Source organism: Stegodyphus dumicola, chromosome 1, assembly GCF_044657685.1.
Source record: "Stegodyphus dumicola isolate Sdum_Otavi_A_Nest chromosome 1, ASM4465768v1".
In the NCBI taxonomy this organism is placed as follows: domain Eukaryota; kingdom Metazoa; phylum Arthropoda; class Arachnida; order Araneae; family Eresidae; genus Stegodyphus; species Stegodyphus dumicola.
This window is the reverse complement of record NC_140768.1, coordinates 6,618,858-6,646,232: the sequence shown is the minus strand read 5'-3', so window position 1 is coordinate 6,646,232 and position 27,375 is coordinate 6,618,858. Positions and strand designations below refer to the sequence as shown.

The 27,375-nt window shown below is 37.2% G+C and overlaps 1 long non-coding RNA gene across 1 annotated transcript in view; it reads left to right on the top strand.

The window, feature by feature from the left end:
• The window catches only part of LOC146999038 (uncharacterized), a 610,841-nt gene extending 585,992 nt beyond the window's left edge, over positions 1–24,849 (top strand). Inside the window, exon 3 of the long non-coding RNA XR_015040080.1 lies at positions 24,747–24,849. This is a non-coding gene — a long non-coding RNA (uncharacterized LOC146999038). The remainder of the gene's footprint in view (positions 1–24,746) is intronic.
• Positions 24,850–27,375: the final 2,526 nt, after the last annotated feature.

Below are 27,375 nucleotides of genomic sequence, written 5' to 3'. Positions count from 1 at the left end.
GGGGAAAATTCGGAAAATGCGTTTCCTCTAATATTTTTTTAATTTGTACGATCAAGCACGAAATCGTACGAGTATGTTTCTCAGAATGTGATAAAACGACGGTACCTAGAGCCATCAAAGTTTAAATAACGTACGTTTCCACCCGAATATGCGCATATGGAGGCCCAAAATTGGAATTCTGAATTTGTTTTATTATCTATTTCACATTTTGTAAAACTGAAAGGAATTTTTGATGAACAAAATGATTTCAAAGCGACAAATGGCAACACTGTACGGAAAAAAAAAAAAAAAAAAAAAAAAATCTCCAGCGTACGAGATTGTGTATCGGAAATTCTAAGGAGGTGCTCATTTTAAAATTATTATGCGATATTACTGTTGACTTGAATTTTTGTAGTGCGAAGAACATAATATTTGATAACACACAAAAAGTTAAAAAAAAAAAAAAAAAAAAAAGGCACATTCGGGCGTAATATAAAATATGAAAGCTTTTAGAACTTTTTAATCCTTGAATTTTTACATGGCTATATTGTGGCTGGTTTACAGATAAATTCTGTACAATAATTGTACATTATCATAACTTATTATATAAAAATTTTGGTTGAAGGATTTTTTCTAACACATAAATATATAAATTTTGTTAATGCATGCTAATGTTAAAACATATATAATATATTCGTGTCGTTATTTCTGCCAGACGAATTATCGAAGAAAGTTGGTTTTTGTCCCGGAGGATACGTGTAATAGAAGAGAATGCCAGGCCGCCGTCAACGAAGGCACACAGATAGACGATTTTGCGAGGGGTATGGTGATCGGACTGAAAAGGGCGGGTTGGTTCTTACGTCAAATCGCAGCTGATACCCACATGGACGCGAGCACGCTGCATCGGCTATGGCGAACATGGTTGGAACAAGAAAATATGAGAAGAAGGAGGGGTGCAGGTGCAGCCAGAGTGACGTCAGCACGCGTGGATCGACGCATCCGCCGACAAGCTGTGGCGGTCCCGCGATTCTCCAGCATGTGCAAGATACTCTTGTTCCCGTGTCAACCAGAATCATTTCCCGTCGATTGGTTAAACGTGGCCTGCACTCACGGCGTCTGTTAAGAAGACTGCCATTGACCCCATAGCATAGACGCCAACGTTTAGAATGGTGCCGGACTGGGGCGATGTGGATGACAGAATGACGAAATGTCGTGTTCTCAGATGAGTCACGCTTCTGTTTATCTAGTGACAGTCGCCGCATACGTGTGTGGCGTCGACTTGGAGACAGATCTAATCCGGCAATAAATGTGGAACGCCCCACCGCTCGACAACGTGGCATAATGGTTTGGGGCGCGATCCTTACGATTCCACGTCACCTCTAATTTGTATTCAAGGCACTATGACGACCCAACGATACTTGGATAATGTACTGCAGCCGGTGGCAATCCCCTACCTTCAAGGGCTGCCTAATGCAATTTTTCAGCAGAATAACGCCCGACCACGCAGTGCTCGCATCTGCCAACATGCTCTGCAAAGTATACAGATGCTTCCCTGGCCACCGTGCTCTCCTGACCTGTCACCAATGGAACATGTGTGATAAGTGATAAGTGACGGAGGGCGTGGGCACCATCCCTCTACCATGATGGTCAATTGATCGAACATGTGTGGGATGTGATTGGACGCCGTTTGCAGACTCTGCTTCTGTCTCGTTCAGAAGACGAACTGTGGCAAATGGTTGAAAGATAATGGACAGCCATCCCTCAGGACACCATCCGCACTCTTATTGACCCTACGCCTGGACGTGTTTCTTCCTGCATCGCTGTCCGCGGTGGTCCTTAAAAAAAATAGCGATTTTTTCTCCCTGGAGCAAATAACAAAAAAAAAAAAACCTATTTACAAAAAAAAAAAAAAAAAAAAAAAAAAAAAAAAACAATATTATATGGTTGGTATGATTGTTAATACATTGTATGTCTCCCAGACGATGCAATACAGTCCGTACAACGCCTAGGCATGCTGAGTATCCTACTGAGCCGACGCCGTCGTCGCTCTGTATTCTGACTATCATTTTGAAATAAAGATCACTGATTGCTGCTTGCTGTCTCTGTCTTTTTTCCAAATTTCATCACTTTCTGACCACTCCTTCTTGGTATTGCATTTTCAATGTCGAGCAGTGTATTTAAAATGCTGACATTAACAAAACATTGTTTGTCGAAAATGTTTTGTTAATGTCAGCATTTTAAATAAATAGCTGCTGTTGGTAATGTTTTTGTTTCAGGTCAGAATAATTGACACGATATATTATTGCCATGTTAACTTTCATTTATTGAGGAAATATTGTTTTATTACATTATATTTAAATCAGGACGTCATACCCATACCTGAAGTGTCAAATCTATTGTTTCCTGATTCGGCAACAGAAAAATTTATTTACGAATTCGTTGTTATTCAGAAAGCATGGACTGATTTCATTTTTTCTCTGGTGTACATAGAAATTATAAATTTTTTTGGTCGCAGGCTGCTCATCTGGCGGACTTGCCTTCTAGTCTTCACCGTAATTTAGGAGCTTTTGTTATAACGTTTAGAAGTTTTCTTGACCATGAACTATTTTATTTTCCATTAATAACGTAAATCAATTCACGTGTTTGCACGAAGAGAAAAATTTATTACTATATATAAACATATCTCCTTATAAAAGAAACAAATAGCTGCAAAGTTTCATCAAACGTTTACCTAATTGAGACTATTTCGAAGTTTGTAAACTTTGTTCTAATGCAACAAAAAATTAAAACATAATAAAGAAAATATTATTAATTGTAAAGGGAATGCACAGTTCTCTCAATGTTAATAGCTTTCCTTAGAAATTGAGACGTTTATTTAATGCTCTTTATAGCTATGGTTAGCCATGAATACTCCTTTTGAAGATCCTAGGATAAACGTAAAATAGAAATTCGCTACTGAATTTATCTTAAATGGCCGGAAAATGATTTTGTACTTAATATTTTGTATGACTCAAGCGCTAGTAATGACTTTAAATATTAGCAGTATTTTTCAGAAAAAAAAAGTCAGGAGAAAATGATTTTTTATTAATGGGTTTCGCTTTATTATATGATATGAATTTATTGTCTGCAATTCTTGAATTCTGCATCTTAATACAATAATGCTTACTATGCTTTTATATTACCTGATAAAAAACTCATTTTTTTAAATAATAAAAGTCTAAACTGCATTCGTTGCATGCTCATAAATATTTGCAATTCTTAGATATAATGGGTGATAGTAGGAGAAACCCGAAATCTGCAGTTTAAATTATATAAATACTAGAATTAAGTTTTCTTGTATATAAAATATTTCTTATGTTTACGTTATTTTTCATTAATGGGTTTTGCTTTATTATATGATATGAATTTACTGTCTACAATTCTTGAATTCTGCATCTTCGTACAATAATACTTACTATGCTTTTATATTATCTGATAAAAAAAACTCATTTTTAAAAATATTTTTGCTTCCTTGCGCGAAGTAAAGGAAACATTGTAATCGCGAAAAATTTCGGGTATCATATTTCAAGGAACATATCCTTTATTACCTTCTGTACATACGGGTAGAGTAAAATACTCTCTATCCCAAAAGAGTTTGAAAAATGGAATTGAAATGGATTCAGAAGAGACTTTTTCTCGACGTCTCTTTGTACGTACGTAGGTATGTATCTTGCATAACTCAAAAAGGATTAGTCTAAAATGTTGAAATTTTGTATATGGGACTGCTATAACATGTAGTTGTGCTAATCCCTTTTTGGTTGCAATCGGCCACACCAAAAGTATATATATATACATACCCACTCTGTTAGCCTGCTCTGTGAGCTCAGTTTTTTATTCCTATAACCTGGTAAATTGTGCATTTTTTGCTTTAAAAGTCATTAAATTATGTTGAATTGTTTCATTTAAAAGTGACTGAATTATGTTCCGGTTAAGTTTTTATGCCTTTAGTTAATGTGCATGCAATAGTTGTAGAATTGTCAACATTTTTAAAGCTGTTAAATGTTACTAAGCCTAACGAAGCCGCCATTTGTTTACATTTAAAACTCTTAGCAGAATAGTGAATTAAATCAGTTTCTGCGCCAACTTCAATGTCTTTTTGCCGAGTGGGACCAAAAGTAAACTTTCAGTTTTGTGCACCGAAAAATCTGTCTTCCCGCCTGCTGGCCTAATTGCTTGTTTTTGCATAGAAACTGTATTGTTTTTTAACTGCATTTGATGTTTTATGTTTTTCTGTATTTTACAATTTTTAATGAAGTTTTTTTTATGCATTTTCGTCTTGCCGCAAATAGAGAACTGAATTAATTGATTGGAAAATATATCTGTAATGAAATTCGAGGAAATAGCTTTAAATGAAAAACAGCAACTTATTATACATACTTTTTGTATATTGTACTTATATTGAATTATACATACTTTTTGTATAATTTAATGCATAAGTTTTGTCAACGTAAACGAAGCTATGTGGTGTCCACATGAGATTTTTATTATTTCATAACAATGAAATCCTGTCATCCGTTTCGACAAGATTTTTTTTTAGTAGTTGAGTTTATACGTGAAAATAAAGTTTATTTAATTTTATAGCATTGCACTTATAAAAGTAATTTAAAGTCCTGATGAAAAAATATTATCAAACTCCTTCTTAACTATTCGTTATCCAATGATAAAATAAATTATTATTTTCCTTTTTCAATTAAATAGTTAAAAATAAATTTATTTTGTATTTATTTGTATATGATTAATTATTTCCATATATGTTTTTTTTTTTTTTTTTTTGTCTATTTTAATAGAAATTTATCTCTTTTGAATAATGGATGATTTTTCTATAAGCTTTGTTTTTTTTCCTTCCGTTCTACAAAAAGGACAAAATTGTTTTCCAAATTAGTTAAAAGCATTAAATCATCATAAAAGAAAGCTACTCGTTTATCTGTTTCATATTATACTGTAATCCGAAATGAAGAAAGTAGTAGTAGTTTAAACTTCATCCAAAGAATGTACTCTGAGGAAGCTTATTACACAAGCCAATGAATTAGAAACCCAAGAATAATATTTTATTGGACCACTTTTTTACACGGATAACTGCTCTGATTCGTTTGGGCATCGAGTCTACAGGCTTCTGGAGTGCATTTACGGCCAGAGAATACCATGCATTGGCCATGCAACTTTTTAAACCTTATAAATTAGATGGAAGAGGAGAGTGGTGTCGAATGCGTCTTTCCACCATATCCGACGCATTTTTTATGGGGCTAAGATTCGGGCTATGCGGTGGCCAGGGAATGTGCTGGAAGTCAGAGTGATGTTCAGCGAAACAATTTTGAACACTTCTTGGCACGTTGCGTAGTTGCCTTGTCATCCGTGAAGTATCCATCACCATCAGGGTAAAAATGCAACATTGCAGGATTCACTTGATCTGCCAGTATGTCTAGGGATCTCATGGCTGTTTGTTTACCCTCGAGAAACACCACGGCACCACTTCCATGCCAGCAAAACATGCCCCATATCATGGTACACCCACCAGATCCTTGCACAGTGCAGGATAGATTCATGGCTTCGTGGGGTTCTCGTCAAATTCGACGAAATGCAAAATAAGGTGTCGCGTGATTCAGTCGACCATATTACCCGTTTCTAATCCTGAGATGTCCAGTGTCTTCTTTCCCGACACCACTGCAAACGAATTCCTGCATGTCGGGCAGAAATGAATAGCTTTCTTGCAGGCACCCGACTATGCATTCCTATCCTCTGCCATTCTCTGCGCATGAAATCTCTTGGGAAAAACTTTGGTTGACGATCTGTGCCAGCTGAAGCACAGTAGAGTGCCTGTTCTACCGTGCAATCCGTCGGAGATAACGCCGATCACTCTCTTGGAAAACTGTGCGCGAACCGCAGTTGCATCTTTTAGAGAAGGACTGTGGGTTCTGATTCCAACTTTTGAAAATTTTTGATGTGGCTGCTTTAGAGATTTGCTGTGTGAGATTCGCTTTGAGATTTTTGTGTGAGATTTGCCGTGAGACTTGCTGTGTTCGAAATCGACGCTTCTGCTAAACGGGCACCAACAATACGCCATTTTATCAAATGGTGAAAGATCTGCCGATTTTCCCATTTTACTTCATTCATCTTGAAAAGCACTCTTTTAAGCACTCTTTTACACCTTGCTTATACCAGCATTCTAACCTCGTGCAACCCAAATCAAAAAAAAAAAAAAAAAAAAAAAGTTGCATTCAAATGAAATTCTTATAAGCATCCCTAGCACGCATTCAAATGAAAATCTTAAAAGTTTCTAATTCATTGGCTAGTGTGTGTATTACCATTACATTTCAACATACATACGATACGCTGTTTATAAAAAAAAATTAATTTATAATTATTGATCGTTTTCTTAGAAATTATAAAAAAATTTCGTGAAGACTTTAGGGTTTATTAAATCTAATTTGCCATACTGACAGAGCAACAGTAGTATCGCATATTACCGACAGTGCAAATTCTTCTCAAATTAATGAATAGACGCTCACCAGTGGCCGAGCGGTAAAGCCGCTGAACACTGGTAGTTCGGTCCGAGGTTCGAATCCCGCGAACGGGCTGGCTGCATGATCGGTTTCGTGGTTTCCTCCATGTGTAACGTGTATACGAGCCAGTTTCCCTTAGAAAGTCCTCCACGAAGGCATCCCTCAGGCAGATAGCCCTAGTGTGCTTTGCCATAATTAAATAAACCAAACGAAACCAAAACCAATTAATGAACGTCTGATTTAGAAAAATTATCAATTCACAGTCAGTATAAGCTTTACCCTCCCAAAAAAAGTTATAAAAGAAAATTAATATATAATTATTGACCTTGGTAATAGAGAATATTGCTTCAAGATCTACTATTTCAGTTTATATAAAGTTAGGAAAATTACTTCGTTAGAAGTAATTCAGGTCCTTCTCTTATAACATTCACAAATGGGAATTAATGCTAACACAGTTTTATTTTCCATTTATTTCTCGTTAATCCATCCCAAGTTCATAACTACTACAGCTCTAATAACACGTCGAACAAATATTACTTTAGATGTCAAACAAAATAAAAAAAAATCAGCGTTATATTTGCAAGTTTTCACAGGACTAGTTTCGATAATTTTACAGAACCATCATCCTCAGCTGCCAAACTCTCCCCAAAATTCATAAAAGTGGTATTCCTTTTTTCTCGTTCATTTGCACTTTGGCAGCTGAGTTTGATGGTTCGGTAAAACCATCGAAACTAGTCCTGTAAAATCTTGCAAATATAATGCTGTTTTTTTTTTGTTCTTGTTTGATCTCTAAATTAAACTATAGCTCTATTTTCCTTTCATTTCTTGTCGATCCACCCCAAGTTCATTAATTAGTTACTATTTGTGTAGGAATTTTAGTTTTCCCTAATTTCGAACGCAGCACTTTGCGCGCATGCAACAAAATTTGTTTCACCCTTTCATTTATACATGTATATATGTACAATACATACACATAGCTCTTTACATCTTTTCTGTAGTAATGTCGCTAAAGCCTTTGGACCTACTCAAAAGATAACATGTAACAAGGTGTTTCGTCCTACGACCCTTTCGCCTATGGTGAATAGCACTGCCTCATCCAACATCGAAGTAATCAGTGAGATCATAAATGCAGTTTTTCCTGATGATGATGAAGAGGATTTCTTAGAGGAGCAAGAGGAAGCGAGAAAAACCTACAGTATGAAATTTCGCCAAGTTACCAGAAGAGACGAACTCCCTCCTACGCAAATGGAAGTGGATAACATCATACGTACTCTGGCACCCAAAAAAGCTCCAGGTCCGGATGGAATTGATAATATCATCATTAGAGAGATACACCGGGAATCCCAAAACTATTCCTTGCGGTCATTTCAGCTTGCTGGAAACATCAGTACTTTCCTAAAAATATGAAGTTGGCAGAAGTGGCGTTATTCCTAAAATCAGGCAAAACTCCGGCAGAGCCTACATCTTACAGGCCAGTCTGTCTACTGCCAGCGCTCGGTAAGGTATTGGAAAGAGTAAGTTTTTACAGATTGGACTTCTTCCTGCAAAGGAACAACGCCCTGCATCCCAACCAATATGGATTCCGAATGGGCAATTCTACTGAACATGCCATAAAAGACTTAATGGCCACTATCAAACAGAACAAGATAACAATTTGCACTCACTGGCAATAGCCATTGACATCAAGGGAGCCTTTGACTCCCTTTGATGGCCAGACGTAATAAATTTGCTGTACAACATGGCCTGCCCAACAGCCATTATTACCATCCTTCGCTCATACCTTCAAGATCGAAGTGTACAAGTAACATCAGACAGCGGCATTTATGTCAAAAATGTCTTTAGAGGATGCCCACAGGGGTCATGCCTTGGACCAACACTGTGGAATATAGTGGCAAACTCGGCATTTCGTCAGTTTGAGAGCGTAGAATACGCTCGAATCATAGCCTATGCGGACGATTTTATGCTAGTTGTGGCAGGAAGGAGTAACCTCGAAATGAGATCTCAATACTGTCTTGATCTGTTCTTCCAATGGGCCAGAGCACATAAGCTTCAGATTTCGGCAGAGAAAACTAAAGCTTTGCTCATAGGACGTAGCAGGCAGCTAAGACGCAACCCAAGCATTAAACTCCATGGGATACCGGTAAAATGTTTCCCCCAATTGAAATATCTTGGGCTAACACTCGACAACAGATTTTCTTGGATGCCACATGTCAGGAATCTTAAGACTCGAATTAGCATCCTAAGCAACAACATGAGACGCATGACTTCACATAAATGGGGTATCTCATCTAAGCTACTAAAAATTTGGCATAGAACCATTACAGAAAGAGTAATAACTTATGGAGCAGCAATCTGGGGTGGCGAACTTACCTCTCATATGAAAAGATCCCTGCTCTCTATTCAGAGACAGCAGCTACTTCAAGTATGCAGGGCCTACCGTACCACGTCAACACTAGCCCTACAACAACTAACAGGAATTCCTCCCCTAGATTTGATAGTAGAAAGGGAGGCAGCTATCGTAAGGGTTACCAGGCTGGGTCAAACTTCAACACTCTGGGGTCATAGTTATCACCACTCGGACTACGAGGAGCAAAACAACTGCAATAACTTTCATCCAGCAGCTTTTAATCTCTCTGACGGTATCAGTATAAACGACCAACCAATTCAGAGGTACAGTAATAACCTTTTCACAGATGGCTCCAAAATTGAGAACGGCACAGGCAGCGCCTTTTGTAGACTAGGAAATGGAGTTGTAACATTCGAGTGGAAAAGGAAATTAGGCTCGAACAACTCGGTATACCAAGCAGAGCTTCTAGCTATCAGTGCTGCAATTAGATATGCAAACACATGTCAACAGGAGCAATTCTCCATACTCAGTGATTCGGCATCAAGTCTGGCGGCTATCGCAAGTCAAAACAGCCGGAGTCCATTGGTATACAGAATTCAGAAACAGCTTCTGACAATGCCTATTTCGCAAAGACCCACTTTAAAATGGGTTCCCGCTCACACAGGGATTCAAGGCAATGAAGCAGCTGACCTACTGGCCAAGCAGGCAGCCAACTGCACGGATATATTAGAAAGACCAACTAAACTTCGTTGGTCTCATATTAAGCGAACAACTTTGACAAGTCTGCTACAAAATTGGCAAAGTAGATGGACAGAGGCAGAAGTAGGACGAAGGACATTTCGCTTACTGCCAAAAGTTAACATGGAAATAAAGACCCACTGTGCTAGCCTAACACAGTTCTTGACAGGTCGTGGACCATTCCCAGTATACCTAAACAGATTCAGACTTAGGGATACTCCTTTCTGCGAATGCGGAGAGGAAGGCGACACGGACCATTATTACTTCCATTGTGTACATACAAGAACCTGGCACTTGAAGAAACCAGCGCACTGTGCCTGGGCAATGTGGACGACTAACACACTCAAAAACAGAATAGCCCTTGATAAAATAGAGAAAATCTCAGGACACTGCCTAAGCAGAAACAACCGTGGATAATATTATAATGTTTCAAAAGTTCAGAACTTAAAGCAGATAACCAGAATAACGCTTAGTGCCTTGCAGTTAACAATATGTAAAACCTGTTATTAGTTTATAATATTCAACCTTGTTACTGTGGAGTCTTCCCCGCCGTGATGGTATATAATTCTGTTTGGTTCATGTCCGTGGTCGGAAGCCATCATAGCGGTGCACTCACTCACTCACTCACTCACCCTCCTGGGCTGTACACTCTGACTTAGTATTTTACTATGGCAGAAGCATTGTCGGGTAACAATAACACGAGCCTGGCGCTTCCAGGACCCTGAGGGAAACTCGTACAATACGGCTGGGCGAAGGGGGGATTGGTGATAACTCCTCAAGCTAGAATTCCACTCATTTGAACTCAATGCCAACGGAACTCATTTACCGGATATCTTATGTATCTTTTTTGCTTACAGTGAATTTCCGCATCAATATTTCACTTCTCAATAGTTTTCTTGCGTAAATCAGATGGGAGAATTTCATAATTAAATAAAGTTTGTTGAAAGACTTGAGCAAATCTATCATCTATAAACTTTTATAATAAACTCCAACCTTCCAAGGTTTCGCTTTCAGAGAATATCTTCACCAACACTTTGTAATCTAGTTATCTTTCCTTAGACTTTCAGTCAACAATCTGCTTTGGGAAGCAGAAGGATGGTTTATTTTCTATATGGTTTATTTTCTATATTTCTATAGGTTATTTAGTTTAGTTAGGTTATTTTGAAGAAGGGGACATAAAAAATGAGCAATGCCCTTGCTGGAGGTGAACCTGGACCTCTCGAATTCGCACCGAATGTGCCAACGTTACACCACGAAAGCATGCTGGAAGAAGAGAGAAACTATCTTACATTGTAGAGAGATTAGGATTTTTTTTTTTTTTCTTTTTAAGCAGGCAAGATGAAAAATTAACAATCGCCTTCGCCGGAAATCTAACCACGGACCTCTGGAATACTGGCCCAGCGCGCAGAACCACTACACCACGAAGGCACGCTAGGAAAGCGGGAGAAATACCTTATATACTCCCCTTTTTAAAGCGCGACTGGGGTTTTCAGGGAACCCAATCGCCAAATCCTGGGTGTGGAGAAACCTCATCCAACACCCTTTTAGTTCGTGCGCCACTGTAGAGACATTAGGATTTTTTTGGAAGCAGGCAAGATGAAAAATTAATAACCGCCTTCGCCGGGAATCGAACCACGGACCTCTCGAATACCGGCCCAGTGCGCAGAACTCAGGCGTTTCATTTTGCACCACGAAGGCACGCTAGAAAAGCGGCAGAAATACCTTATAACATACTCTCCCTTTTAAAAGGCAACTGGGAATCAGGGAACCCAATAGCCAAATTCTGGTAGTGACGAATTACCGTCCCCCATTTTTTAGTTCGGGCCCGCCACTGTAGAGTCTTTTTGAATTTTTAGAAGCATAGAAACGTGAAAAAAATGTGCATTGCTCTCGGCGAGACTCGAACCTGGACCTTTCGAATACGCGTCCCATGCGCTACCGTTAGTGCCAGGCGGAGGGAGAAAGTGCCTCATAACTAAAATCAAGAGGAAAATTACAAAATTAATCTTAAATTATTTTTATTCTTTCGTCTAAAGTTGTAAATCATGCCTTAGGCGTTTCATTTTGCAAAGCAGAAAATAAAATTAAAAATTTTGTAGACTTTGCTTGCTTCCCAAATCTCAGTGATGTAAAAGATATGTTTGCCAAATTTCAAGAAGATTGGATAATATTTAGAGGTTGCACACTTTGATTAGTTTTGTGAAAAAAAGACAAAAACGTAAAACTTTTCTATTCCAGTTACTTTCATTGGGAAAATTAGAAATCACAGACTTAAAATAATATTAAAACTAGACACTAAGGTTAATAGGTAGTATGATAGGCAAGACATATATTCACAAATTTTGAACGATGCAATACCTTCTTTTGTTAGCTTGGCGAAAACTTTTCGGTGATGCTCGACTGTCCTCAAAGAGAATAGCTTTAGTTGTTCGTCCCTGATTAATTCGTTAAACTTTTTTATCACATCAGTTCCTCTTTCTGCGGTATCATTGACCACCTTAAGAACGTTCTTATATGTTCTTAGAAAATCCCTGCAGCATTCTCTCACGTCGTGGATCCCAAACAATTCACGTATGTTTTATTCGTAACGAAATGGCTGAGGTCTTTACCTTCAAAACTAGATTTTACCCTCTAATCATTTCATTTTCTTCTACTTTTCAGTTTTGGTTTTAAATTTTTAGTCATATTTCCCTTATCAGCCTGAGCTGTACGGTCATTCAAAAACGCCAATCCTACATTTGTTTCCGAAAAGATACCGAAAGTTTTCTTAGCTGCTGTGAGAGTACTTTTTTGACGTCTGCATCTGAGCAAACACTCAGGAGCTGCAGTATTTCCAAATCATTCTTTGGAGACCATCGACTTGCAGTTGTCAGCGTGAAAACTAAAATATATGAGGTTGATAAAATGTGCAGCCTGTTTCATTCCTTTCAATTCTCGGGGTAATTGTATTTAACTGTTTAATAAAGAGGCCAATTTTAAGTGTATGTATTGCTTTTTCCGTCCACCTTGCTTGATGCAGAGCGCTCGGAATCCTGAAATTTAAGTCGTTTTTATTGGTGTGACGTCAGAAAACCTATAAGGTATTTCTCCCACTTTCCTAGCGTCTTTCGTGGTGTAGTGGTTCTGCACGCTGGGCCGGTATTCCAGAGGTCCGTGGTTCGATTCCCGGCGAAGGCGGCTGCTACGTTTTCATCTCTCTGGCTTCCAAGAAATACCTAATGTCTCTACAAGTGGCGCCCGAACTAAAAGGGTTGTGGATGATGATTCTCCGCACCCAGGATTTGGCTACTAGGTCCCCTAAAACCATAGTTGCCCTTTAAAAAGGGGAGTATATAAGGTATTTCTCCCACTTTCTTAGCGTCCTTCGTGGTTGTGCACGCTGGGCCGGTATTCCAGAGGTCCGTGGTTCGGTTCTCGGTGAAGGCGGTTGCTACTTTTTCATCTATCTGGCTTCCGAAAAATCCTGATGTGTCTACAAACCAAACACAAAAATGTTGTTTCGAATTCCCTTTCGGTTCTGGTACCTTGGATCAGTCCCTTGGATCAGTCCTGTGCTAGATCCTGTAATATCAAAAGAAATGCTGATGATATTATCACCTAGCTCAGATGGAGGAATTTTCCGATGAACCACTTCAGCTATCTGCTCACCAGTGCCTCCCCAAGCAAATGCTCAAAATCTTCGGCAGTCACTAGAACTGCTACTTTGTCTTCCAAAGCTTTGGCAATCCCCATGAGAAATTGAGGGCAATAGTTTACTATCTCAATGCAACACCAAGTGAAGAGAATTTTCGAGGAGTGACTCTTCGATTTTCTTTGCCATATAACTTATATTGATCACCTAATTTCGTAAGCGATGTAAATTTTTGACAAATACATGAAAGCCAGTTTTAGTACAAAAGCGCTTCAATATTAGAAATTTCACTAGTTTGAGATAAAAGTGATCAAGTGTGCCATCTCTAAATATTATTCAGTCTTCTTGAAATTTGGCACATATATCTTTTACATCACTGAGGCTCAGGACGTAAGCATAGTCACATGTTTGGAAAAATGAAACACCTAAATCATGCACTCCGTATCTACTTGTAGATAGAAAAGGAGTTTTGGAGTTTGTTTAAGAATTCAATGTACCCTATGTAGCCAGTTATGCCATTCAGAGGACTAAACATAGGATTAATACTGAAATTAAGTAAAACAGAAAAATTTCTAAAACAGACAACTAATAACATCTCTGAGGCTGTAAATTGTGACTGTATCAAATAACTGTGACTGTGTTGTATGTTTATGATTTCAGGTCATTTAGATGAAAAGACTTCACACAAAATACTTTGTTGGTTAAAATATGATCCCCTGACTTCGCGTGCTGCTAAGAAAGTAAACTTTAATTTTCAGAGTTTTTTTATAAGAAAGGAAATCTGATGAGGACACCACTCGATTTCCTGTTAAATTACGAATTAATTAAAGTACGATTACGGCTTGTTAAATTATACACATTTTTCGTTGCATTTCATTTAAATTTATTTCATTAGAGATACATTTTTCCATTCAATTAATTCAGCTCTCACATCGCAGTAAGGCAAAAATATATAAAACCTCAAAATATCTTCATTAAAATTTTTAAAATACAGAATATTAAAAAAATTCTGATGTGAACACCAAATGTCTTCCTTGTACGCCGTATTAAAGTATACACAATTTTTGATGCATTTCATTTAAACTTATTCGAATTTGATTGGAGATATGTTTCTCAATTCAATCAATTCGGTTCTCACGTCGGGGCAATACAAAAATACACAAAAATTCGAAACATATTCATTAAAAATTGTAAAATCCAGAAAAAGATAGTGACATGTACAGTTAAAACAGTCTAAAAAGCAGTTTCTTCAATTAAAATTAGTTTCTACGCAAAAACAAGCAATTCGGACAGCGGGTAAGAAGGCAGATTTTTCCGTGCACAGAACTGAAAGTTTACGTCGGATGCCACTCGTCAAAAAGACACTAAATATGCAGAAACAGACGTAATTCACTTTTGTCCTAAGAGTTTCAAATGTAAACAAATTGCGGCTTCGTTAGTGCTGCTAAGCCTAACGAAGCCGCAAGTTATTTGAAATGCAACAAAAAAAGGCAACTATTGCATGCAAACTAATTAAAGGCATTGTAGGATTCCCCAATGTGTAATACTAAGTTACAGCTGAAAGTGAAGAAGCTTAAGAACTAGTAAGCGAATAATCGCTTGAGTTCGTGTACAGGAAACAACAAGTAAGAAGGTTGAAATGACCCTTTATTATTCTAATTAAGGTTTAAAAAAACTCCGTCTTGGAGTTGTACAATAAAGCCGACACTTGGGCTTGAACTTAAAAGATTAAGAATTAAACTAAACTAATCTTAATTAAAGAGATATAGCCGAAGCTATCAAGATTCTAACAGAGTTGGCCTCTTAGCGGTTCTTAACTGCGAAGCTATTAAGGGCCTAAAGTACGGCCTAGCGTAATAATAGCTTGCGAGAGAGTAACCTAAAATGGTGGACGCGTGAAGTCAGAATATCTGGTATCTCTCTCTAAGACTGTAGAACTTCGCGGTTATATACCGCTCTTCCTCATTAGCATTAAGACGTGCTTCTAAAACTACGTTCTGGCCGGAAGTGGTAAGTTGAAGTAAGAATCGATAGGAAAGGAAGTTTAACTCAAAATTTAACTGTTAATAAAATTAACATAATTATTACAGCAAAAGAACCTAAGAAACCAAAAGAACATAAGAACAACATAACTGAATCATATTAATGCAAAACTGCCCAACTTATAAGAATGAAAAAATGAACTCACTCAGCTGAGCTATTGAGTGGGTATATGTATATGATTGGTGCGGCCGACTGAAACCAAAAATGGTAGTGCACAAATGCATGTTATATAGCATGTCCCATATACGAAATACCCTACACAGAGATATCACGCCACTCAAATGGATTTAAAAGCGATCAAAATGGATATTTTCATTATTGTGTGATACCTGAAGTTTTTCTCGATTACAATGTTTCCTTTACTGGTAGTTTGTAAGATGATTTCATGCGTATGAGCTTCATATTCTTTATCTATAAGAAAGGCAATTAAATAATCTAAATACCATAAACTGAGATAAAACTATGCAAATATAGTTTCTGTTAATGTGTGTATAGCAAATGATGAATCTTGCATGTAAATTATGCATAGTTAAGGAATGCAGGTTAGGTATACTAACTTCTTAATGCAAAGCAACTCTATGGCTATCTGGCTATGTTAAAGAACGCCTCTTCGGAGGATTTTCTGGAAAAAAAAAAAAAAAGAAAAAAAAAAAAACTTATTCGTAATTCTCTTACACATGCGACGAAGGACGTGGGCACCACCCCTCTACCAATACGGTTAATCGGTATAGCGCCACGTCCACCTTCATCTAGATAACCATACGTATTCATTATGCTAATATACTAATACATAAACACATATACAAATTTGGTACTTAATACAGTGGCGTTAAAGCTAATTAATGTTAGACATTGCCATGCTACAAGGTGTATGCAAAAGCATGGATACGGTAACATATTACATAACGTGTGTACTCATATGTTGAGTACACTATGATCCTTTCAAGCATTATCACTAGATACACAAGACATATACATATACTGAAATATTAGGTGCGCAGTGTTATGCTGGAATAAGTAATTAGTACAGTTGTAGAGTCATTAGGTTAATTGGAAGCAGAAAAGATGAAAAATATGCAACCGCCTTCGCCGGGAATCGAACCAAGGACCTCTGGAATACCTGCCCAGCGTGCTGACCACTACACCACGAAGGAACGCTGGGGAAGTGGGAGAAATACTTTATATACTCCCCTTTTTAAAGGGTGGCCAGGGTTTTAGGGGACCTAGTTACCAAATCCTGGGTGCGGAGAAACATCATCCACAACCCTTTTAGTTCGGGCGCCACTTGTCATTGTGTTTTATGGAGGCAGACGAGATGAAAAATTAAAAACGCCTTCGCCGGGAATCGAACCACGGACCTCTGGAGTACCGGCCCAGCGTGCTACCGTTACACCACGAAGGCACGCTAGGGAAGTGGGAGAAATACCTTATACACTGAATTAGAAGTTAGACCCTAGATTAGTACTGTGTGGTACAGTGTCTTGCTATTGAATTATTTGTGTTGTTTCCTAAGTACATTAACCAATGTACAAAGATATTAAAACACGTGTATTAGGTACACAGTAATGAGTGGTTACCCAAGCGTTAGGTAAGTGCTACTTTAACATACATTAACGATAGGTACTTAATACAATGCTGAACAGATAATTTTTGCAATTAATTTTAGAGTGGAGCTCTAGTTTGATCTTTGCGATACGGTGTCGTGTTACAGGATAAAATGTGCAGATGCATAGTTACATTATCATATATACAGAACCTAAATTCATATACATATGTACAGACATTTTGAGTACAGGCACATTAGGTACATGATTATTCAGTGCGTAATAGATGTATATTAACTATACAGTGCCAAGATATGTGATAACACTAGTAGATACATGGGTACAATTACATATCAACAAGGACATACAGACACAATTACATGTAGACAAAAGCGTATGTACGCTTATATTTGGTACATAATAGTCATTGGTGACATAAACATTTGGTACTTACTTCATATACTTACATAAATTCTAGATCCATAAAATAATGTTATAACTAGGTGCTTATTAATTTCATAATAGGACACTAGGTTGATATTTTGCCTTACTGTGTCGGGGAAAACCAGGAAAATCTCAGTTCATTCATCGGAATTTGAGCGACCATTGAAATGCCAGTTTCTAGTTAACTTGCCGCTAATAAAGCAGTGCATTTTAGTAGAAAGACGAAACGCTAATTGTACATCTGGCGCTAATACGGTAAATAATTCTTTGGCTGATTTTAATTTACATTACAGTCCCCCCCCCTTTTTAGATTTCAAATCTTTTTATTGAAACGTTACTTCAAATTTGGTATTCTTTTTTAAAAATCCTTTTAGAGTATATGTGTAGTATTCCAGCTAAATAGAGTTATTTGAGAGCTAGTATATCGAAGCACTGTGTAGTGACTATTTGCCAACTAACAAGTCCAAAGAAGGGTTAAATTTACCCTTTATTCCAACTCGAAAAAATTTAATGTGTACACCACGACTTCCTTGTACGGAATATTAAATTATACGCATTTTTTCTTGCATTTCGTTTAAACTTATTGGATTGAATTATGGCTATTTCGCCGACAGCGCATAAACCACAATAGAATAAATGCATTCTTTAAAATGCACTCTATTTGTTTACCATAGCGACACTCTGGCGATAGGTTCACTTAACAGTATTATATTTCGTTCATATTATAACTCAGAATGCATATAAATTTATATCATTTGATGAATTATCTAATCGTTGCCACATTTTCTGTTCAAATACTACAATAAATCTAAAACCATGTATAAAAGAAATTAAGCAAACGAAACAAAAAAGGAACAGTTATTCACAGACGATTCAGTATTTCTCATTCAATTAATTCAGTTCTCACTTCCCGACAAGGCAAAAATACATAAAAACTCAAAATATCGGTATTAAAAATTACGAAGCAAACCTGAAACACTTATTTCCTCGAATAAAATCCAGAATGGATTGAACATGATTTAATATTCGCAGTAATAAATGAAGGCGTTATCTTTTTTTTTTTTGCGAAGCTAAGTTTCTCTAGATTGGCAACAAATCCACTAGTCTGTTGTTTCAAATGTAAACAACTAATGGCCGCCATCAAAAAAATTATTAGGCTTAGCGGCACTTAAACAACTTTAAAATTGTTGATAATTCTAAAAATATTGCATACAGATTTACTAAAGGCATAAAAACCTTAACCGGAAGATAAGAACAAAATAATTCAATCGTTTTTAAAGCAAAAAATGTACAATTTACAAACATATAAGAGTAAAAGTAACTGTGATCACTGAGCCGGGTAACAAAGTGTATATATATATATATAAATATATTTATATACGTTTGGCGCGGCCGATCGCAACCAAAATACGAGGTGCACATCTACATGTTATAGTAGTCCTATATACAAAATTTCAACGTTCTGAGGCTGCTCGTTTTTGAGTTATGCGAGATACGTACGTACGTACAGACGCAACGAAAAATTACTTTCAGAATTCATTTTAAAGTAGTTTTATAATTTTTTTTTTGGAGGAAAAGAGTCTTATCTATCCTTACGTACAGATATCACGCAGAAACATTGTTAAATTGCATTCGAAAGTTGTCAGAATGGATATTTTCGTGGAAATATGCTGCCTGAAACTTTTCGCGATTACAACCTTTCCTTTTTACTTCGTACAAGGAAGTAAAAATGAGCCCCTTCTCGGGGTTACAATAAGCCTCCACTTGAGTTTTAACTCAAGACAGGAAGTATAAAACTAACTAGAAACAAGCAACCGAAGCTACACAGAATTAACTAACAGCGTGCGTGATTATGGCAAAGCCTCGAGGGCTATCTGCCTAAGGGTAGGGATGCCTTCGTGGAGGACTTTCTAAGCGAAACTGGATCGTATACATGTCACACATGGGGAAAACCACGAAAACGCCCATGCAGCCAGCCCGTTTCGCGGTATTCGAATCTCGTACCGAACTACCAGTGTTCAGCGACTTTACCGCTCGGCCACTGATGGGCTCCAATTAACTAACAGAGTTAGCCCTTCTTTAAGATCATCGGCGAAAACTAGAATTAACAGTACGGCCGTAGAACACTAAATTTAGACTAGTGGCCGAAAGGCAGAACACGCTATCCTACTTAAGTGACCCAGACTTCACCTTAAATACTCGTTTGTACCTCATTTACATAAACTGTAATCCTGAAAACTCATTCTAGCAAGCAAACGTAGGTGGAAATTTAGAATGAATAAAAAAGGCTTGTTCCAAACTAAAAATAACTATTAGAAAAATAAGTAAACCTTACAAATATCATAATAACAAATTCAGAATTATTTAAATGGAATGTAAGGGAAATATTTTTAATTCTTCATTAGATTTACTTGAATTCCGTTTCTTCTTTTTGAGTTACATTACGACCAGCAAAGGTGAAACCTTTCTCTATTGGTTGAAGAATAAATCTTTGTTTTCTAACAATATGTTTCAGTCACTTTTGGTTATCTTATTTGTTATTTGGATTCTTGTCAGGAAACTGTAAGCATCTCTGTTCAATTTTTTAAAAGATCAGTAATTTCCTTTAAAAAGAAAAGAGTTCCCTTCTTCCTTTAACTATCACTTCCTCTCAATTCGGAAAGGAGACGGAAATTAGATTTTACTTCTTGATCTCTTGTTGACTGCGAAGTTCAAATTTACCTTCAGAAACCCAGATGGTGATTCACCCTATTTCCGGAAAGGTGAAAACTTCATTCAGAATAAATCTAAGGCCTAAACGTGCAACATAGATTTCTCTGATATACTTAAGGAAGGTACAGATTAATCCTAAAAACATGAAAATTTTAGATGTGAGCTTTAAATGGTTACGAAATTATATTTCTTAAAGTTTTATTTTGATCACAAATTAAAACGACATGCTGCTAAATTCGAAAATTTTCATTTGTGATCGCAAAATCATTTTGTAAACTACACCGTTTATCATAAAATAAGGAAAAATGACAAAAATCACGATTACTGAAAACGTTACATGTAGACTTTAATGAAACTTACCCACAATATACAACACATAGTAAAATATCAAATAGCATAAAAAGAAATTACCAGACAAATATGGTAGTATAGAAATTAGCACATGAATAAAATGAACAAATCGAAGGTGTCAGTTTACTATAGAAAAATTACCTTAGATATGGAATATGATCGCCTCTGAAAGCAATACAGCACATACAGCGATGCGTGATGCTTTCAATTATGCGGTCTATCAGTTCCGTAGGAAGCGAGAGCCATTGCTCTTGCAAAGCAGTCGCAAGCGCGGCAAGGGTCTAAGGGGGCGGATTGAGAGCAGCTAGACGTCTCCCTAAAGCATCCCAAACGTGCTCGATAGGATTCAAGTCAGGGGATCGAGCTGGCCACTCTATGCGCATAATTGTTTCCTGTTGAAGATAATCATCTACAATGCGAGCCCTGTGTGGTTTTGCGTTGTCGTGCTCTAACAGGAAAGCATCACCTATTGCTCCGGCATATGGAACACATAAACATCAAGGATGTCATCTCTATAAACCTGAGCATTCACGGTTTCCCTTGGAAAGACATGGAGGTCTGTGCGTCTACCCAAAGAGATGCCACCCCAAACACAGACACTGCCTCTTCCGAATGCATCTCTTTCACGAATGTTTGTCGGATGATAGCGAGTTCCAGGTTCTCTCCATATCAAATAACGCTTACTATCGCTTTCTAGACTAAACCTGGACTCATACGTAATGAGAACAGCCCTCCATTGATTAAGCATCCAGTGGACATGTTGTCGTGCCCACTGCAAACGCTCCCTCCTATGGCGTGACGTGAAAGGCACGCAAATGTCTGGTCGCCTCGCATATAGACCACCTTCGTGAAGCCTTCTACGCACAGCTGACGTTGACAATAACCTTCAGGTGGCTACAGCAAGGAAGGATCTAAGAAGAATTGGAGTAGCGGTTCTATTCCTGCGTGCACATAATATCAAATATGAGCCATCGGCGCTCGTCGTAGCAGTTGGCCGCCCTTGGCTTAACCTCCTAGATACCGGATCTGAGATTTGAAATTGCCTCCAAAGTCTACCTCAAAGAGAACCACAGAAGGACTCACATTTAGCCATCTGGCCACCTCTGTTTCACTTTGTCCTGCCTCTAGTCTTCCAATGGCTCTCCATCGTAGTTCTGCAGGCAAATGATGCCTGGACGTCATTGTAACGAATTGGTTATTTCAGATTTCTGATGTCACTATCACAGTGAAATATGTAGGCTTGCTCTCAAACATGGACTTTTATGCTCCTCGCAGTTGACGTATTCCGAGTGCAGTGCCACTAATTTGCATATCGCAGTTTTACTCAGCTACTCTTACTTGGCAACATATTCAAATTTTACACGGTTTGGCTTACTTTTGAGGGAGTTATCGGTATTTCTGTGATTTTTTTTTTCTGTGATTCCTTAATTTATGATAACCAGTGTAATAACATACGGAAGGTAAAAAACATGCATATTTTAATTACAAAGGCACATTGTTGTTATACAACTGAAAATTAACATGAATTGTACTAAAAATTAGTTGTAGCTAAAATAAAATAGATTCTAACATTTTGTATGTCTTAAGTTCTTACGTTCAAAGTCTTACGTTTTGTATGTCATTATTTACTTGTGGTAATGTATAGATAAAAGTGTTTACTTTTAGCATTATGTGAATGCAGTTTTTATTTTTATCTAGCAGGTTAGCCTTCCACGTTAATGGACTGCGCCCAAGACAAAATTTATACATTCTATGTACATCCGAAAAGAAAATACTTAAAAAGTTTCACATTGAATAAAATCAGTTCATTCTTTCAATCAATCTTCAATCAGTTCATTCTTTCTTTCTCATTTCATTCATTGTAAATAATGTTTCGTTGCCAAACCAGGAATGGAAAACATTTGACACTTCAGGCTAATACCTATGATGCTATGATTTATCTTTAATGTAATATAATACCTTTTTCTCCAAATTAATAAAGAATTAAACAGGCAATAGCATACCGTGTCAAATTTCTTAATCTGAAACAAAAAAAGTTGCCAACAGAAGATATTTATTTAAACTGCTGACATTAACGAAAAATCTTCGACATAGAGTGATGTCACATGCAATCGCGTGCTTCCTTTAATGTCATAATATGACCCTGTATAATAATAATACTTTTAATGTTGCTATTTTTATTTCATATTTTGTTAAAGTTACAAATTTTTGATTAATAAACTGCACGATTTCAAAGCGAGCCGTGGCAACACTTTTTAAAATGAAGCAGATTTTTATCTCCAGCGTGCGAGACTATTGACACTCGGAAAAATGACTGCAGAAATTAAAGTTTTTTTATTAATATCTTGGCTTATTAAAGTAGTACTAAGATATAAATGGTCGAAAGGGCTTCCCAGGAATTTTTGGAATCCAGGGGTACCTCTCTCGAAACTCAATTTCCTGCCGTTCCGGATTAGATGATGTCACAAACACACAGACAGACGCGCTCATTTTAAAATACGTGCATAAATTTGTATTTAATATAACTGAATTTACAAATTAATTAAAAAATTACGCTTAACGTAACTGCGACACATAGAAAGAGAAAGTGACAATAAAATTCGCCAGTAATAAGAAATTCGTAGAAAAGTGTCAATTTCTTTGTGAAACCTAAGTACGAGAACTTAGCGATTTTGCACTCAGATTTGATGATGATGTCGTGTCTATGACAAACTGCAATTATATAGCTCCGAAGCTATCAAGGACAGCTTTTGCAACCTCGGCAGGACGCCTGGAGTCTAACAGAGGCATATGTCCCACACCCTCCCCTATCCAGACGCAACAACTCCCTGTGGCCCCATAAGGATTGCAACCTCGGCAGCTCTATCAGTATAAAGTAGGTCTACTACAATGCCGATGTTAAAAACAGCCTGGCCTGGATTGCAGGGCAGCTGAAGATGTGATGGCGAGACAGGGGGATGTCATCTGGGCGATGAGGACAAATGGTGATGTAACTACTCTGTCCGTCTGCAGAAATCCTCATCCCTTTTGTCCTAAGTCTGGTTAGGATAGTCGATATGGCTCTGTCACAGTTCAATTCCGGGATGGAGTTTCCTTTAACTTGGCCGATTAGTCTTTGGCTATACTAACCACCAAATATTTTAAAAAATTTTTTAATTCCACTTACCAAATATTAATGAAAACATACACAAATATAAATACTTTTTAATTGAAATAGTGTAACTCATTTTTTAGAGACATTAGGTATTTCTTTTTAGAAGTAGGAGAGATGAAAAACTAAGAACGCCTTCGCCGGGAATCGAACTACGGACCTCTGGATAGAAGCAGGTCATTTCGACGCCGGGGTAGTTCGACGCCGTACGTTTCGACGCAGGGGCAGTTCGACGCCATATTGTTTTTCGTATTTTTATTTATTTTTAGAATAAATATGAAGAATATAAATAAGTAATATGACTGATTTTTATTTATTGAATTAGCGATTGTTTGCATGCATATTTGAAATAAATATATGTGTGAAAGTGTTCTAAATTTTTGTTTGTGTCCCAGATTAGTGAAAAACTCCGTCGCCAACGTCAAGGCCCCAGGACATGAGGGATGTTTTTTTTTATTTATTTATTTCACAAAACAACATCAAAAAAGCAAAATACACAAATAGTAAATAAACATATGGTTACAAAGTAGTTATATTATATTTCAGACAAATATAATTACAGATAAATAAGATTACACATAAATAAGATTAGAGATAAATAAGATTACATTACAGAACTGTTATTTTACTAATCCATTGCAAAATTATGCGCCACACCTTTCAGGTATTCCATTATTTCTCGATTTTCAAAATCTTCAACTATTACTTTAATTCTCATATCAGCTCGCAGATACCTATTCCGCTTGTGCGGCGGTTCATCTCCACGTACAAATTGTTCATAACATTGATCAATTGATTTTTGAACACGCCTGAGACCATCTATGAATTCCCATAATGTGGGGTGTGAAACATCGAATGATGATGACACCAAATTTATTTCAATGATGATGCAAACTTGTTCTAAAAATAAATAAAAATACGAAAAGTATGGCGTCGAACTGACCCCGCGTCGAAACGTTGGCGTCGAACTGACCTGTACCGCTCTGGATACCGGCCCAGCGTGCAGAACCACTACACTACGAAGGAACGCTAGGAAAGCGGGAGATATACTTTATAATTTAATAACATACTTCAACTGAAACTAAAAATACGTAAACTACGAAAACTTTCTAAGTTGTTAGAGAAAATTTAACAGCTGGGCGAGATGTTGATAATAAACGAAGGAAACAAAGCCTCTTTCTCTAGATTATTAATTTTTTATTTACAAATAAAAATGCATATATTTGTATGTAAATACAGTTATAAACATCCTTGTTTCATAACACAGCGTAACACTCGATGTCATTTCGATTCGGATAAAGTTCGTAGCCTTGGAGAGAATTGCAGGAATTATCTTCATTATGGATTGCAGATGCTCGTCGGTCCATCAGGTACGTTTCTTATTAATTTTTATTTGTGATAAAATATTGTTGATATATAAATGCATTTACAAACAGAGCGAGTACTCTTGGACCAAGACTTCATAGCTGAAACATTATGTGTTGACAAGTGCGAACAAAAGTTAATAAAATCTGCATCTTAGAGTGAATTGAATAAAATTTATATCACACTGTAAATTAATTATCTCTAGTTACACAGGGTATTTCAGCAATTCGGTGTCAGACCTTCAGGAAAGATAGAGTACACCTAGCCGATAGGAAATTGCCTAGCAATGGAAACTGTTTCCTGGCGCGGGTAGTGACGACAAAAAAACGCATGCAAGGATGGACACCAGCAGAGCAAGATCGCTACACTTCACTTGCGTTAACTACTTTCTCCTCTGGGCGTACATCAAGACACTGGTGTACGAAACCCCCATTAACAGTGCTCAGGAACTTGTTGCCTGCATCGTGGCAGCTGCTGAGGAAGTCCGGGACACGTCAGGTATGTTCCAGAATATCAGATCTTCCATGTGCCGGAGATTTGAGGCCTGCATCACGGTCCGGGGTCGTAATTTCGACGTAAAATTTAATTCTTTCTTTAATGACAATTGTTGTCGTCGGTTTTTATTTTCATTTCTCGGTTTCTACGGTACTAAGCATAATAAACATGTTTTTTCACCCTTTTGTTGCGTTTTGCATGCGTCATCATCACCATGCCAGGAAAACCACGTGATTCTCCATCGTCCAGGTGTACACTCTCTCTCCTGAAAGATTGTAATCGAATTCCGGAAACACCCTGCATATTTTCTGGTACGTTATTCATGTTCCTTTTTAATGGAAATAAAAATAGATTCAACTCGGACTTCAAATAAGTAAAATCTTTGAAATCCTTGTAACAAATACATACATACTTGAAATATCTTGGCGGGCCGCATGAAATTTCAAGTGCCGACAGTTTGAGTCCACTGCGTTCAGATAACGTTATTATCAATAACATCCCTAAATAACTTGGTGTGAGGATCAAAAATCTTATCTCTCTATATTTTTGTATTCATCTTTACATTACTGAAATAAATATGCATTAGTAAAATACGTGTTGTCATTCAAAATAATGCACTCCCATATCAAGATTCCACCACCTTTGTACCGATTCCTTTCACTGATGTTTTTAGGTTTATTGTTACCTCCCCTCTCTCTAGCTTATAATAAGTCTGGAAACCCTCTCCAAACAGTAATGACATTGATCAGTGAAGAGAACTCGACTCCACGCGATATACTCCAATCCCTATTGCAAAGCGGCCGCATTTTTCTAGAGGGACACAAATTATGGGTTTCCTTGCAAACAAACCCTTTTTTACGTAGCTTCCCATTCATGGTATGTAATTTACGAAAGCATTGACGGCTGATTTGTTCAGACTCATTCCGTTAATTTATGAGAAAATTAATAATTTGCGTAACCATGATATGATATAGAGGATTGATAATATCCAGAAGAAGTTCAGTTGTAACATTCTGGCTAAATTAAAGTTACTTTGCTTACTAGATCTTAACTTGAAATGCAAAGCGATTATTCGCAAAGTTTTAAAAGCAATTACTTCCAATTTTAAAAGCAATTACTTCCAACTTTTTAGAGCTGACTACATAATATAGCTATTTTCTGGAATAGTAATCAGAAAGTTTGTGTTGCCACAAATATTTTTATCTTCGTAGTGTCAGTAAGACGGTGTAAAAACGGCGAAAAGACCCTTTCATTTAATTCAAGAACAGTATGAACAGATGGCGTTTCTGGTGCTTATACAATCGCCAATGCTTTTGGGGCAACTCAAATTAGAGAATGTAAAATAAATTATAATTTTTTTTGGAGGAAAAGAGTCTTTTATTCTGTCCTAAAGTACAGATATCATGCAAAAACATCATTAAATTGCATTCGATAGCGGTAAAAATGGATATTTTCGTTGAATTATGTTGCCTGAAACTTTTCGCGATTACAATACTTCCCCTTTACTTCGTACAAGGAAGTAAAAAGAACATGTTGCTCTAACGAATACGATGTTGGAAAACCGCTGGCATTCAAAATAGCTTGCAGTCTTCTTAGAATTGATAAAAATAGGTCCTGTATGGTTTGCCAGAAAATCGTATACCCCTCTTTCTGTAAAACATTGGAAAGTTTAGTTAACGATGATGGCAGTACACAATAATGATGTTTTTCATAGAATACCACAATATGGCTGCTCTAACTATGCTCAAACGCGCGTCTTGTTTCACTCTTGTCAGCAAACAGTTTCTGTCATAAACTTGGGATGGCGTTTGCCAGATGCAAACTCGCCCTGAAGTCAGAAATAGTGTGAAGCAAGACTCATCTGACCAAAAACTATCTTCCATTTCTCCAGATCAGGCCTGTATAACTTTGGCGACATTTTCTTGCCTTGCAGGCATTTCAGTCACTGATGAGTAGCCCTTTTGAATTGCAGCTCGCCCAAAAATACCATGTTTATGGAGTTCCCTTCATTTTTAGCTTTCCTATCTGAGTTAAAA